The sequence below is a fragment of the Apodemus sylvaticus genome, chromosome 3, assembly GCF_947179515.1.
Source record: "Apodemus sylvaticus chromosome 3, mApoSyl1.1, whole genome shotgun sequence".
Classification (NCBI taxonomy): Eukaryota; Metazoa; Chordata; class Mammalia; order Rodentia; family Muridae; genus Apodemus; species Apodemus sylvaticus.
Window position 1 is genome coordinate 66,353,979 of NC_067474.1, and position 17,647 is coordinate 66,371,625.

The window sequence follows — 17,647 nt, forward strand, 5'->3', positions numbered from 1 at the left end:
TCTTATATCCAGCCACTTTGCTGAAAGTAGGAGTTCCTTGGTGAAAATTTAGGTTCAGTTAGGTATACTGTAAGATCATCTGCAAAAAAACCAATGATACTTAGACTTCTTTCTTTCCAATTTGTAGCCCTTGATCTCCTTCAGTTGTCTTATTGCTTTAGCTAAAACTTCATGTACTGTGTTGAATAGATATGGAGAGAGTGGGCAGTCTTGTTCCTTATTTTAGTGGAACCAATTTGAGTTTCCCACCATTTATGTTGATATTGGTTATGGGTTTGCTGTAAACTGTCTTTATTATGTTTGTGTTTCGTGCAAGGGGTGTTAGATTTTGTCAAAAGCCTTGTGATCATGGTGGATAATTTTTTGATGTGTTCTTGAATTTAGTTTGCTAGTATTTTAATTAGTGTTTTTACTTCTGGGTTCATAAGGGAAAATGGTCTGTGATTTTTTTTCTTTGTTGGGCCTTTATGTGGTTTAGGTATCAGGATCACTGTGGCCTCGTAAAAATAAATTGGACAGTGTTTCTTATGGTTCTTTTAGTGGAATAATTTGAGGACTGTTGGACTCTTCTTTAAAAGTCTGATAGAATTGCATGTTAAGACCATTGGCCATGGTTCTTTTTAGTTGGGAGACTTTTAATGACTGTTTCTATTTACTTAAGAGATATAGTTTTTTTTTTTTTTTTGGTAAGACCAAACCAAACCAATGACATACTAAAACAAACATTTACATATCAAATGTGTATACAGAGGGTTATAATGTGGTACACATGTAACACAGCAAAATGTTTTCTATGATTTGTTTTTTGTTTGTTTGTTTATTTGTTGGTTGGATGGTTGGTTGTGTGTTATTTGTTTTTATTTTTATTGAGGAGGGAGGTTGAAAGAGTGAAGGGCAGACACAAGGATATAGGGAGAGGAGTAGAACTGGGATGCATGGAGCAAAACTCACAAACAAAAAGGTTTTTGTTAAGAAAGAGAGAGAGAGAGAGAGAGAGAGAGAGAGAGAGAGAGAGAGAGAATTGAAATGTCACCTTGGTGGATATTTCATTTCACGAGTATATGCCTTCCTTCCCTGCCTCTTTTGAATAGTTTTGGTTTGAAGCCTATTTTGTCAAATATTAAAATGAATATACTAGTTTTCTTCTTAGGTCCATTTTCTTAGAATATTTTTTCCATCCCCTCACCCTGAGATAATATATATCCTTGATGTGGAGATGTGTTTCTCAGATGCAGTAGAAGGATGGACCCTGTTTTCACATCCATTCTGATAGTCTGTATCTTTTTAGCAAAGAACTGAATTCACTGACATTGAGAGATATTACTGACAAATAATTGTTAATTCCTATTTGTTGTTCTTGGTGGTGGAATGTGTGTGTGTGTGTGTGTGTGTGTGTGTGTGTGTGTGTGTGTGTGCATGCTTGTGTGTGTTCTTCCCTTTTTACATTGCTGGCATGAGATGACTTATTGTCTATGTTTCCATGATTGTGATTTGCCTAAGTTGGAGTTTTCCCTTTAGCACCATCTATAGGGCTGAATTTGTGGGTAGATATTGTTTAAATTTGACTTTATCATGGAATATCCTATTTTCTTCGTGGTTACAAGTTTTGCTGGATAGAGTAGCCTCAGCTGTCATCCGAGGTCTCTTAGAGTCTGCAGAATATTCGTTCAGATCCTTCTGACTTTTAGAATTTCCACTGAGAGGTCAAGTATAGTTATATTAGGTTTACCTTAATATTTTCCTTGTTCTTTTTTCCTTTCATCTTTTAATATTCTTTATTTATTCTGTATATCTAGTGTTTTGATTATTATGTGATAAGGGGACTTTCCCTTCTAGTCAATGTATTTTTGTGTTCTGTAAGCTTCTTGTACCTTGAAAGGCATTTCCTTTAAATTTGTAAATTTTTCTTCTATGATTTTGTTGAAAATATTTTCTGAACCTTTAAGCTGGTTTCTTCTCCTTCCTCTATACCTATTATTTTTAGGTTTGGATATTTTCATATTGTCCCAGATTTTCTGGATATTTTATGTCAAGAGTTTTTTAAATTTAACATTTTCTTTAACCACTGTATCCAGTTACTCTATTATATTTCAGTGCTTGGGAATCTCTCTTCCATGTCCTGTACTCTGCTGGTGAAGCTCACCTCTGTAGTTCCTGTTCAAGTTCCTAAAGTTTTATTTCCAGAATTCCCCAAGCATGTGTTTTCTTTATTGATTCTATTTAAATTTCAGGTCTTGAACAGTTTTATTTATTTCCTTACTCTTTGTGATTTCCTGTTTTTCTTTAAGTTATTTATTTATTTATTTATTTATTTATTTCCCCCTTAAGGGCCTCTATCACTTTCATATATTTACTTTTAAGGTCTTTTTCTTGTGTTTCAGTTATGTTGGAATATTCAGGGCCATTTGTGGAAGAATAGCTGACTCTAGTGAAGAAATATTACCCTTGTAATTACTGATTATGTTTTTACACTGTACTCGCAACAGCTGGGTTTGGGTGATTAAAGGTTTAATTGCTGATTTCTAGATTTGTCTTTGTTGACTGGGAATTTTGTCCCTTGATTTCTGATTCTTCTCTAGAGTATGATGGCTATATATTGCCTGATTTTCTGGTCTGTTCTTTCTTTGTTGGATCTTTGTGGGGTTTTGGTATCAGCATAATTGTGGCTTCATAGAACGAGTTAGGTAGAGTTCCTTCTGTTTCTATTTTGTGGAATAGTTTGAAGAGTATTGGTGTTAGGTCTTCTATGAAGGTCTGATAGAATTCTGCACTGAAGCCCGTACTTTTTTTGGTTGGGAAACATTCTATGACCCTTTTTATTTCTTTAGGTGTTATGGGACTGTTTAGATGATCTATTTGATCCTGATTTAGTTTTGGTGTCAGATATCTGTCTAGGAAACTGTCTATTTCCTCCAGATTTTCCAGTTGTGTTGAGTATAGGCTTTTGTAGTAGGATCTGATGATTTTTTTAATTTCCTCAGTTTCTGTTGTTATATCTCCCTTTTCATTTCTAATTTTGTTAATCTGGATACTGTCTCTGTGCCCCTTGGGTAGTCTGGCTAAGGGTTTATCTATCTGGTTGATTTTCTCAAAGAACCAGCTCCTGGTTTTATTTATTCTTTGTACAGTTCTCTTTGTTTCTACTTAATTGGTTTCAGCCCTGAGTTTGATGATTTCCTGCCTTCTACTCCTCCTGGGTGAAATAGCTTCTTTTTGTTCCAGAGCTTTCAGGTGTGTCATTAAGCTGTTAGTGTATGCTCTCTCCATTTTTTTTTTTTTTTTTTTTTTGGAGGCACTCAGGGCTATGAATTTTCTTCTTAGCACTGCTTTCATTGTGTCCCGTAGATTTGGGTATGTTGTGTCTTCATTTTCAGTAAGTTCTAAAAAGTCTTTAATTTCTTTCTTTATTTCTTCCTTGACCAAGGTATCATTGAGTAGAATATTGTTCAGTTTCCACGTGTATGTGGGTTTTCTGTGTTTTTGTTGCTATTGAAGACCTATCAGATCCATAGTGATCTGATAGGAGGCATGGGATTAGTTCAATCTTCTTATATTTGTTGAGGTCTGTCTTGTGACCAATTATATGGTCGATTTTGGAGAAGGTACCATGAGGTTCTGAGAAAAAGGTATATTCTTTTGCTTTAGGATAGAATGTTCTATATAAATATATGTTAAATCTAATTGAAAGCTTCAATTAGTTTCATTGCATCCCTGTTCAGTTTCTGTTTTCCTGATCAGTCCATTGAGGAAAGTGCAGTGTTGAAGTCACCCACAATTATTGTGTTAGGTGCAATGTGTGCTTTGAGCTTTAATAAAGTTTCTTTTATGAATGAGGGTGCCCTTGCATTTGGAGCATAGATGTTCAGGATTGAGAGTTCTTCTTATTGTAATTTTCCTTTGACCAGCAAGAAGTGTCTTTTGATGACTTTGGGTTGAAAGTCAGTTTTATCTGAAATTGGAATGGCAACTCTGGCTTGTTTCCTGGGACCATTTGCTTGTAGAATTGTCTTCTAGCCTTTTACTCTAAGGTAGTGTTTGTCTTTGACCCTGAGGTGTGTTTCCTGTATGCAGCAAAATGTAGGGTCCTGTTTACGTATCCAGTCGGTTAGTCTATGTCTTTTTATTGGGGCATTGAGTCCATTGATGTTAAGAGATTTTAAGGAATAGTGATTATTACTTCCTGTCATTTTTGATGTTATTTTTTAAATTTGATTGGTTAACTTCTTTTGGGTTTGATGAAAGAAGGTTACTATCTTGCTTTTTCCAGGGTGAAGTTTCCCTCCTTGTATTGCTGTTTTCCTCCTATTATCCTTGGTAGGGCTGGGTTTGTGGATAGATACTTGGTTTTGTTTCTCCATCTATGGTGATTGAGAGTTTTGCTGTGTAGAGTAGTTTTGGCTGGCATTTGTGTTCTCTTAGAGTCTGAATGAGATCTCCCAGGATCTTCTAGCTTTCACAATCTCAGGTGATAAGTCTGGTGGGATTCTGATAGGTCTTCCTTTATATGTTACTTGGCCTTTTTCTCTTACTGCCTTTAATATTCTTTCTTTGTTTAGTACATTTGGGGTTTTGATTATTATGTGACAGGAGGTATTTCTGTTCTGGTCCAATATGTTTGGAGTTCTGTAGGCTTCTTGTATATTCATGGGCATCTCTCTCTTTATGTTAGTGAAGTTTTCTTCCATAATTTTATTGGAGATATTTGCTGGCCCTTTAAGTTGTAAATCTTCACTCTCATCTATGCCTATAATCCTTAGGTTTGGTCTTCTCATTGTGTCCTGGATTTCCTGGATGTTTTGGGTTAAAGTTGAGTCCATGGTTTCTATGGAATCTTCAGCATCTGAGATTCTTTCTTCTATCTCTTGTATTCTGTTGTTGATATTTGCATCTATGTCCCCTGATTTCTTCAAAAGGTTTTCCATCTCCAAAGTTGTCTCCCTTTGAGTTTTCTTAGTTGTTTCTACTTCTGATTTTAGATCCTGAACGGTTTTGCTTATCTCCTTCACTTGCTTGTTTGTGCTTTCCTGTAATTCTTTAAGAGATTTTTGTGTTTCCTCTTTTATGACCTCAGCCTGTTGACCAAAGTTCTCCTGTATTTCTTTAAGTGATTTTTACATTTCCTCCTTATTGACTTTTGTATTCTCCTGAATCTCTTTCAATGATTTTTGTGTTTCCCTTGTAAGGGCTTCTAACTTTTGATCCATTTTCTCCTGAATTTCTTTAAGTATGTCCTTCATGAGTTCCTCTACCAGCATCATGACCAGTGATTTTAAATCCAAATCTTGTTTTTCTGGTGTGATGGTGTATCCAGGAAATGCTGTTAAAGAGAATTGGGTTCAGATGCTGCCATATTGCCTTGATTTCTGTTATTGACGTTCCTGCGTTTGCCTTTTGCCATCTGGTTCTCACTGGTGTTTGTTGGTCTTGTCAATGCTGGACTCACCATTGCAAGCTGCCTCTTCCCAGGTGGCCTCTGGTGCACAGCTGATCTCTTGCACTGCCTGGAGACAGGGTGCTGTGGCCCAGGCTGTTTTGATCCCGAAGCAGACACCTGAAGGCTCCTGCCTGGGCCTGCTGGACTCACCAGAGCACACTGACTCCTCCTAGCCGGCCTCCAGGGTGCCCCTCTGGCCTCTTGCAGGACCTGGAGATGTGGCGTTGCAGCCCAGGCTGTTCTAGATCCTGAAGTGGAGATCTGAAGGCTCCCGCCAGAGGCCTCAGGACTGGAACCTAAACTCCATGCCACCGGAGCCAGCTGTGCACTCCCAGTCTGTCTCTGGGTGCACACCAGGCCTCTTGTACTTCCTAGAGACCTAGTGCTGTGGCCCAGGCTGTGATCCCGAAGCAGACACCTGAAGGCTCACGTCGGGGCCTGCTGGACTCACTAGAGCACACTGACTCCTCCCAGCCCCAGACCCAAACTTGATGCCAGCTTTCCTCAAGACTAACTCCTATGCCTGGGGGTTAAGGGACAGATGGCTCATCCCAACTCTTCTCCTTGATTTCCAAGGAAACCTTTGTTGCTGCTTTCTTCCTTTGTAGAAAAATGTTAGAGAAAAGATGAGAAGGGGTGGTGAAACATCATAAGGACTTATAAGAAAGATGCTAAACTCTAACAATTAATTGGTAGCTGACAAAAGCCTGCAGTGTTAGCTATGATCCTTTATCTTCAAGCCAGCATCTTTACCTTATCCCTCAAATCAAAAGCCAAAGGTATGATTCATCCTCACCACACTCTGCAGAGTGGAGCAACTGACAGCTTGGCACAATGCTGATGTTTTTATGCAATTTAATGAAGTTTTCCAATATCACTGAGAGCTCAGCTTACTTACTTATTCCCATTTTGAAAATAAGAAAATACAGTTTTGAAAAGATAATAACCACCCAATACTATTTAAGTAGTTTAAGACACAGAGTTTATACTTCAGATATGTAGTTACAAAACTGACATGTGATACTTTCCATTCTGATGCCCAAATTAAAAATATTGAGAAAGACTCAGTTCAGACATCATCAGGTATCAAACTTTGTGGAATTTATCGTCTTTGAAAGAATTGAATCAGAAATAGTTTTATAGCAATATTTTCAGTTTTGTCTGGTTAGTGAAGGTGAAGATTGAAACTATTCTCCATACCATTGTTTTCAACATCATTGATGGTCAACCAATTATGTTTTCTATACCACTTTTAAACTTCAGATTAAATGATAACTCTGAAATGTATATATTTATGTTATGTTAAGTATTATTGTTATTGATGTAACTCTTACATTTCCCTTTGGTGGGTTTCCTTTAGCAGATTCACAATACAATAACTATTTCACAGCAGCTTTTACATTTTTATTTTTTATGATATAGATAATAGAATTTAGCATAAAAGTTACTACCCAATAAAACACAAATGAGTATCCCCTCTCTAGCTTGTAAACTGGCTTTCCAAAGCTCTTGGGACTTGGGTTTTGCATATATAAAAAAAATGGCACTATGATAATCACAGCAAGATGAGCTGACTTATTGGAAAAAATCTTGAGCCTCCTTGTGATTGAGTTCTTATCAAAATTGTGTACAGTATGAACATATAGGAGGAAAAGATGACCATATGCTGAAAAACCAGGAAAGACATATTTGAGATCATTAAATTAAAAGCATTGAAAGATATGTCAGTTAATGGCAACATGAAGGAAGCTGAGATCTCTCTCACACAAAAATCCAATTAATAATGTTATTTCCTCAGAAGGTCAATCACCTGGCCAAAAAAAAAAAAAAAGCATCTTTGTACATTTTTGTTTGATTACAGCAGAAAGCTGTTGTGGGAAATATTAAAAAGTGACAACCCACCAATTCTCCCACCCTGACAGGCCTCAGCACCATTTCCCAGTGTGGTCCCGCCTCTTGGAGCCATCCTCCCAGGTGGCAAGCTGTTCTCTCCCACCTAGCTCCCACAGCATCTTAGCTGTGTTCCCTGCCACCATCTGCAGACCCACACTCCAGTAACCAAGTAAAGCAAAACTCTTAAAGCTTAATTAGTCAGGTTTATGTATCAGTAATATCATAATTTACATGATGCCAATACAGTAATTTAAGAGCCAATTGATAATGATAAAAGCATTTATAAACTTATAAAAATTTCGCTACTTTGGCTAGTAGATGTCACACAGGTCCATGTCTGAAACCATCTTATGCTGTATTCTGTAGCTGCCTGCAGTTACTGAGAACTGGGTTCCTGGAAGAGAAGCTGAGGATTGGATGGGGAAGGGGAGAAAAGAAGGAGGCCAGGATGATAGTTACTGATCAAGGCCCCAACTTTAATGGTGGTCAGACCATTTAACAGTTTGGGCAAGCCCCTCCCCCCAGACTCCAGGCTGAGTTCCGGGGAAGTCATCTGGCGGTACTTGGCTTCACTCCTCAGGCTCCACTCCTCTGGGTGGGTCACCTCCTTAATTCAGGAATTTGTACAGCTGGAGGAACAATGAACTTCACCTTCACTCTGAGCACTCCAATCTAGGAGGAGCTGGATCCTGACTAGCATGGGAATCCGTGTTCAACGTAGGCTGGGAGAAGTTCACCTTGGCCAATGTCAAGTTCCTACCATGTGGCATGACACCCCAATATGGCTCTGTAAAATCTCAGTTCCTTCTCTATTCCTTCCCTGCAACTGTTATGTTTCCCAAACTTCTAGCTCCACCTCCCCTTTTCTGTCCAATCGCAGGCCGTCCACTGCCTTAATATGATTGGACATGGAAAATCCCGCAACAGAGAGGCACAACACAGAAGCCATCATTACACATACCCTCTTGCTCATGACAATGAGGTATTTGAGGTTATAGATGGCCATATGTCAGTCAAAAGCCATCATGCTCAGCAGAAAACATCCTGTTGTTCCCATTGCAATCCAAAGGGTATTTGCAAGAAACATACAGGGACAAAGAAAGAGAACTTCAGACCAGTCTCACGTATGAATATCAACACAAAAATATTCAATAAAAATTCTCACAAACTGAATCCAAGAACACATCAAAACAAGCATTCACCACAATCAAGTAGGATTCATCATAGGGATGCAGGAAAGGTCTAATATATGAAAATGCATCAATGTAATACACTACATAAACAAATGCAAGAAAAAAAAAGCCAATGATAATCTCATTAGATGCTGAAAAGGCCTTTGACAAAATACAACACCCCTTCATGTTAAACATCCTAGAAAGACCAAGAATCCATGGCACATACCTAAACACAATGAAATCACTGTATTGCAAACCAATGGCCAACATCAATTTAAATGGAAAGAAACTTGAACCAAACTGAATAAAATCCAGGACAAAATAAGGCTGCTCATTCTCTCTCTCTCTCTAACTATTCAATATAGTACTCAATGTTCTAGCTGGAGTAGTTAGACAATGAAATGAGATAAAGGGTATACAAATTGGAAAAGAAAATGTCAAAGAATCACCATTTGTAGATGATATGATAGTATTTACAAGTATCCCCCAAATTCCACCAGAGAACTCCAGCAGCTGATAAACAACTTCAGCAAAGTGGCAGGATATAAAATTAACTCAATCAAATCAATAGCCTTCCTTTATACAAAAGATAAACAGTCTGAAAAAGAAATTAGGGGAAAACACCCTTTATAATAGCCAAAAATACTATAAAATATCTTAGTGTAACTCTTATGGAGCAAGTGAAATATCTGTATGACAAGAACTTCAAATCCCTGAAAAAAGAAATCAAAGAAGACCTCAGAGGATGGAAAGACCTCCCATGCTCGTTGATTGTTACCATTAATATGGTGAAAATGGCCATTTTACCAAAAGCAATTTACAGATTAATACAATCCCTATCAAAATTCCAACACAATTCTTCACAGACACGGAAAGAGAAATTTTCAACTTCAAATGAAAAAAAAAAAAAAACAGAATTGCCAAAACAATTCTTAACAATAAATGAACTTCCAGGGGAATTACCAACCATCTCTGACCTCAATCAATACAACAAAGCAGTAGTGATTAAAATCCATATGGCACTGGAACAGAAGCAGACATGCCAATCAATGGAATAGAATCAAGACCCAGAATTAAAACTATGGACACTTTATCTTGGACAAGGTTGCCAAAAATATACAGTGGAAAAAGAAAGCATCTTCAATAAATGGTGCTAGTCTAATTGGAGGTCTGTATGTAGAAGAGTAAAAATAGATCCATATTTATCATATTGCACAAAGCTCAAGTCCAAGTGAATCAAGAACCTCAATATAAAACCAGATACACTGAACCTAATAGAAAAGAAAGGGACAAAGAGCCTTGAACTAATTGGCACAGGGGGGAATTTCCTGGACAGAACACCAATGACTCAGGTTCCTTTTTATTTACATTTCAAATTTTGTCCCATTTCCTGGTTCCTCCTACCCCAAAAATCCCATAATCCATCTCCCCTTCCCCAATCAACCCCCCCCCACTTCCCTGTCCTGGTATTCCTCTACACTATAGCATCAAGTCTTTCCAGCACCAAGGGCCTCTCTTCCCTTTGGTGTCTAACAAGACCACCCTCTGCTGCGGATGTGTCTGGAGCTCTGGGTAACTCCATGTGTACTCTTTAGTTGATGGTTTTGTCCCTGGGAGGTCTGGGAGTACTGGGTGACTCATACTGTAGTTCCTTCTATGGTGCTTCAAACTCCTTCAGCTCTTTGGGTCCTTTCTCTAGCTCCCCCATTGGGGACCCTGTGTTCACTTCAATGGCTGGCTGAGAGTGTTCCCTCTGTATTTGTCATGCACTAGGAGAGCCTCCCAGGTGATAGCTATATCAGGCTCCATTCAACCAGCACTTGTGGGCATCCACAATAGTGTCTGGGTTTTGTAACTGTATATAGGATGCATCCCTGAGTGGGGATAGTCTCTGGATGGTCTTTTCCTCAGACTCTGCTCAAGCTTTTGTCTTTGTATCTCCTTTTGTGGGTATATTTATCCCTTTCTACAAAGGACCCAAGGATCCATACTTTGTTCTTCCTACTTCTTGGGCATAATTTGATAGGTGAATTGTGTCAGGTATTCCAAGTTTCTAGGCTAATATCCACTTATCAGTGAATGCATACCATGAGTGTTCTTTTGTGATTGCATTACCTCACTCAGGATTATATTCTCTAGTTCCTTCCATTTGTCTAAGAATTTCATTAATTTATTGTTTTTAATGGTTGAATAGTACTCCATTGTGTGTGTGTGTGTGTGTGTGTGTGTGTGTGTGTGTGTGTGTGTGTATCACATTTTCTGTATCTACTTATCTGTTGAAGGACATCTGGGTTCTCTCTAGCTTCTGGATATTATAAATAGGGCTGCAATGAACATAATGGAGTATGTGTCCTTATTACATGCTGGAGAATCCTCTGGGTATTTGCCCAAGAGTGGTATAGCAGGGTCTTTCAGTAGTAGTATGCCCAGTTTTCTGAGGAACCGCCAAACTGTTGTCTAGAGTGTTTGTACCAACCTGTAATCCCACCAGCAGTGGAGGAGTGTTCTTTTTTCTCAACAACCTCTCCAGCACATGCTGTCTCCTGAGTTTTTTATCTTAGCCATTCTGACTGGTGTGAGGTGAAATCTCAGGGTTGTTTTGATTTGAATTTCCCTGATGACTAAGAATGTTGAACATTTCTTTAGGTGATTCTCAGACATTTGATATTCCTCAGGTGAAAAATCTTTGTTTATATCTGTACCCCATTTTTAATAGGGTTATTTGGTTCTCTGGTGTCTAGCTTGGAGAAAAACTTGAAGCAATCTCATTGAAATCAGGGACGAGAGAAGGCTGCCCTCTCTTTCCATATCTATTCAATATAGTACTTGAAGTTCTAGCTAGAGCAATTAGACAACAAAAGGAGGTCAAAGGGATACAAATAGGAAAGGAGGAAGTCAAGTTATCACTATTTGCAGATGATATGATAGTATACTTAAATGGCCCAAAAAAATTCCATTAGAGAACTCCTACAGCTAATAAACAATTTCAGCAAAGTTGCTGGATATAAAATTAACTGAAGCAAATTAGTAGCCTTCCTATACTCAAAGGATAAACAGGCTGAGAAAGAAATTTCAGAAATGACACCCTCACAATAGTCCCAAATATTTCATACCTAGGTGTGACCCTAATGAACCAAGTGAAAAATCAGTATGACAAGAACTTCAAGTCTCTGAAGAAAGAAATAGAAGCCCTCAGAAAATTGAAAGGTCTCCCATGTTTATGGTTTGCAAGATTAATATAGTAAAAATGGCCATCTTTCCAAAAAGAAATATACAAATTCAATGCAATCCCCATCAAAATCCCAACTCAATTCTTCATAGAGTCAGAAAGAGCAATTCGCAAATTCATCTGGAATAACAAAAAACCCAGGGTAGAGAAAAACTATTCTCAACAGTAAATGAACTTGTGGGAAAATCAGTATCCCAGACCTAAAGCAGTAATTGTGTTAAAAACTGCATGGTATTGGTACAGTGACAGGCAAGTAGATCATTGGAATAGAATTGAAGGCCCAGAAATGAACCCACACACCTATGGTCACTTGATCTTTGACAAAGGAGATAAATCCATCCAGTGGAAAAAAGGATAGCCTTTTCAACAAATGGTGCTTGTTCAGCTAGCGGCTAGACTGCAGAAGAATGCAAATTGATCCATTCTTATCCCCTTATACTAAGCTCAACTCCAAGTGGATCAAGAACCTCCACATAAATCCAGACACACTGGAAGTAATAGAAAAGAAACTGGGGAAGAGCCTTGAACATATGGGCATAGGGGAAAGTTTCATGAACAGAACACCAATAGCCTATGCCCTAAAAACAAGAACTGACAAATGGGTCCTCATAAAATTACAAAGTTTCTGTAAGGCAAAGGACACTGTCAACAGCCCAAAATGGCAACCAACAAATTGGGAAAAGATCTTTACCAACCCTACACCAGACAGAGGGCTAATATCCAATATATACAAGGGCTCAGGTTCTAAGTTCAACATTGATAAATGGGACATCATGAAACTGGAAAGCTTCTGTAAGGCAAAAGACACCATCAATAGAACAAATTATCAACCTGCAGACTGGGAAAAAAACTCTTCACTAACCCTACATCTAACAGAGTGCTAATATCCAAAATATATAAAGAACTCAAGAAGTTAACCTCCAGAAAACCAAATAAAACAATTAAAATGGGGTTTGAATTAGTCCCAAATAATATTTCATACCTAGGTGTGACCCTAATGAAGCATGTGAAAGATCAGTATGACAAGAACTTCAAGTCTCTGAAGAAAGAAATAGAAGACCTTAGAAAATTGAAAGATCTCCCATGCTCATGGGCCAATTCACAATAGAAGAATTTTGAATACCTAAACGCACTTAAAGAAATGTTCAAATTCATTAGCCATCAGAGAAATGCAAATCAAAACAACTCTGAGATTCCATCTCACACCAATCAAGATGGCTAACATAAAAAACTCAAGTGACAGCACATGTTGGTGAGGATGTAGAGAAAGACAAACACTCTTCCTTTGTTGGTGGGATTGCAAACTGGTACAACCACTCTGGAAATCAATCTGAAGTTTCCTCAGAAAATTGAAATAGATCTGCCTGAAGACCCAGCTATACTACTCTTGGGCATATACACCAAAGATGCCCCACCATACCACAAGGACACATCTTCCACCGTGTTCATAGCAGCCTTATTTATAATAGCCAGAAGCTGGAAACAAGCTAGATGACCCTCAACCCAAGAATAGATACAGAAAAATATGGTTCATTTACTCACTGAAATATCATCCACTATTAAAAATGATGACATCATGAATTTTGCAGGCAAATGGATGGAACTAGAAAATTCCATTCTGTGTGCATGATAACCCATACCCTGAAAGACTTGCATGATATGTACTCACTGATAAGTGGATATTAGTTGAAAAAGTACAGAATACCTAGGATACAACCCACGAACCGTAATAAGTGTAACAAGCAGAAAAGCCTAAGTGAGAATGTTTCAATTCCAATTGGAAGGGAGATGAAAATGACCATAGGAGGCAGAAGGAAGAAGAGTCTTGGGTGGTAGAGAGGAGGGAGAGAAGAAAGGGGGAACAGGATCACAAAGGGGGAGGGAACAGGAGAGTAGCCTAGAGGTCCAGGATAATGAAAGGAAATAAGCAGCCTTGTGGGTAGGGGGTAGAGGGACCCTATAGAAAGTACCAGAGACCCAGGAGGAGAAAGACTCTCAGGACTCAGTGGGGATGTCCTTAGCCAAAATGTTCAGCCCTGGGGAGAGGAAACTCAAAGGATCCACTTTCAGTAGATAGACATGCCTCAAGTGGAGGGATTGGGTTATCAACCCAGAGTCAAAATTTCTGATCCAGAATTGTTCCTGTCTAAAAGAACTTCAGGGACAAAATTGGACAAAAGACTGAGGGAAAGGTAGTCCAATGATCAGCCCAACTTGGGATCCATCTCGTGGGAGCGGAGGGTGGGAGCACCAAGGCCTGACACTATTACTTATATTATGATTATGATGTGCTTACAGATGGGAGCCTGGCATGGTTGTTCTCTGAGAGGTCCTACCAACAGCTTACTGACACAGATACTTGCACCCAACCACTGGACTGAAGTCAGGGAACCATATGGTTAAATTGGGAGAAGGACTGAAGAAACTGAAGTTGAAAGCGACCCGATGGGAAGACCAGAAGTCTCAACTAATCTAGACCCCAGGTAACTCCCAGAGACTGAGCCACCAACCAGGAGCATACCTGGACTGGTCTGAGACCCCTAGAACAAATATAGGAAAGGTCTGTCTGGTCAGGCCTTCATGGGAGAAGATGTGCTTAATCCTTGAGAGACGAGACATGAGGTCCTAGGGTAGGGGAAGGACCCTTTCAGAGGCAAGGTAGAGGAGAAATGAGATGAGAAACTGTGCGAGAGGGGATCAAGAAAAGAGGGGAACAACAGGGATGTAAATAAATAAAATAATTAAAAATAAAAGAACCATACAGAGAAGGAAATATTTCTTTTGAGATTAGGCTCACCAGTGTCAAGGGAACAGATGAAGTTGTGTAGTAAACATCTGTTGTCAGAGTTTCAAGAGTCTCTTAATATAGTACCTGACTCTCAATATGCAGAAAGGGTTGTTTTACACATAGAGACTGCTGAACTTATTCAAGATGATTCTGAATTGACTTCACTATTTATTCAGCTACAACAAATGATCAGAAATAGGAGTTACCCACTACATATAACACACATAAGATACCACACAGGCCCTCTGGCACAAGGTAATAATGAAATTGACCCTCTACTGATAGGAAGCATATTAGAGGCTTCAGAATTCTATTAAAAACATTACATTAACAGCAAAGTTTTAAAGAAAGCAAAGGTTCTCTATCACTCGGCAACAAGAGAAGAACATTGTGAGGCAATGTCCTACTTGCTCATTATATAACCAAACCCTACTGCCTATAGAAACTAGCCCTAAAGGTACCCAAAGAAATGACATTTGGCATATGGATGTTTTCTATTTTCCAGAGTTTGGTAAACTGAAATATGTGCACCATACTATAGACACATATTGAGGATTTCAATGGGCAACTGTCTTACCGTCAGCAAAGGTTGATTCTGTAATTACACATTTGTTAGAAGTTATGGCCATTATGGGAATGCCAACACAAATTAAAATGGACAACAGTCAGGTGTACATCTCTAGTAAAATGAAGAAGTGTTGCCTATTATAATATAAAACATGTTACAAGCATGTCACACAATCCTGCAGGACAAGTGATTGTGGAGAGATCTAATCAAACTCTAAATGAGATGCTTAACAGGCAAAAGGAATCAAGAACCCCCCAAAATAGATTACATTGTGCTTTATTAACCTTAAATTTTTTAAATGCTAATGAACAGAATACCACAACTGATGATAGACATTGGATTGTGGTAAAAACTATTGAAGTAAACCAACCTGTTTACATTAAAGATATTTTGACGTCAGAATGGAAAATGGAAAATTTGTTATGCTGGGGAAGGTGTTATGCCTATGTTTCCACAGGAAAAGAAAAGCTGTGGGATCCTTCCTAGTTGATAAAAATCAGACATGACAAAGGGAGACCTCCTGAAGACCTTGGTGACAGAGAAGAAAAGGGAAACTAACACAATCAACCAAATAGGTCATGTATATGTGGTGAAGTTTATGTCTCTGTATATGGAGACGGATCTGGAACTAGCTGAGACTAAAATGTCTATACAGAGCCAATAATACTTATTGGGTACAGATTTCTCATGACTTGTTATTACATATTATCCTTTACAAGGTCATAAATACAAAGTTATATTGCAGTTTGATTATCTGATCAAACTAACCTGAAGAAAGGCAGTCGACCAATCTGTGCACCCTGAACACTCCATGTGAAAGTCTTTACAGACCTATATGTTGCTTTTAAGCTTTGTATACTGCAGAATAAAAGAAGAGAAAGGCAGGCCTGAAAAGATTCATACTCCAGGATGCTGAGATTCTGGGACATTCCATTCCAACTTTGCACTTGACTCTACCTCAAGTACATGGAAGCTGCTTCTTTTAAAGATTTGCTTCCAGAACTTTTCTAGAACAAATAATTTGACTATCCAGCCTTTCAGATTGTCATAGTCAAGATGTCAGGTAAGCAATGAACTTTCTCAGCTCATAGTGACTGGTAGGCAAATGATGCCAGCTAGCTCTCCTTTGATGAAGACAATTTTCCTATTTCCCTTTGGGTTCCCAGAACGGAATTCTTCACCCCAATTCAGCTGGAAGCAGAGAAAAGATCATTGTCCCAGTACCTGGGACAATGGATGGTTCTGGTTATTTTATGAAGTATATGTTGTCATTTAAGGGCTTCTTTACAAATGTAGCTTTGGACAGGGAGGGATGTAGAAACCTTAAACTCAGGAATTTCTTTTTTTTTTTTTTTTACAAGCAATATTTTTTTATTGTTATTTTTTATTCGATATAATTTATTTACATTTCAAATGATTTCCCCTTTTCTAGCCCCCCCCACTCCCCGAAAGTCCCGTAAGCCCCCTTCTCTTCCCCTGTCCTCCCTCCCACCCCTTCCCAGTTCCCCGTTCTGGTTTTGCCAAATACTGTTTCACTGAGTCTTTCCAGAACCAGGGACCACTCCTGCTTTCTTCTTGTATCTCATTTGATGTGTGGATTATGTTTTGGGTATTCCAGTTTTCTAGGTTAATAACCACTTATTAGTGAGTGCATACCATGATTCACCTTTTGAGTCTGGGTTACCACACTTAGTATGATGTTCTCTAGCTCCATCCATTTGCCTAAGAATTTCATGAATTCATTGTTTCTAATGGCTGAATAGTAGTCCATTGTGTAGATATACCACATTTTTTGCATCCACTCTTCTGTTGAGGGATACCTGGGTTCTTTCCAGCATTTGGCAATTATAAATAGGGCTGCTATGAACATAGTAGAGCATGTATCCTTATTACATGGTGGGGAATCCTCTGGGTATATGCCCAGGAGTGGTATAGCAGGATCTTCTGGAAGTGAGGTGCTCAGTTTTCGGAGGAACCGCCAGACTGCTTTCCAGAGTGGTTGTACCAATTTGCAACCCCACCAGCAGTGGAGGAGTATTCCTCTTTCTCCACACCCTCTCCAACACCTGCTGTCTCCTGAATTTTTAATCTTAGCCATTCTGACTGGTGTAAGATGAAATCTTAGGGTTGTTTTGATTTGCATTTCCCTAATGACTAATGAAGTTGAGCATTTTTTAAGATGCTTCTCCGCCATCCGAAGTTCTTCAGGTGAGAATTCTTTGTTTAACTCTGTACCCCATTTTTTAATAGGGTTGTTCGGTTTTCTGGAGTCTAACTTCTTGAGTTCTTTATATATATTGGATATTAGCCTTCTATCTGATGTAGGATTGGTGAAGATCTTTTCCCAATTTGTTGGTTGCCGATCTGTCCTATGATGGTGTCCTTTGCCTTACAGAAACTCTGTAACCTTATGAGGTCCCATTTGTCAATTCTTGCTCTTAGAGCATACGCTATTGGTGTTCTGTTCAGAAACTTTCTCCCCGTACCAATGTCCTCAAGGGTCTTCCCCAGTTTCTTTTCTATTAGCTTCAGAGTGTCTGGCTTTATGCGGAGGTCCTTG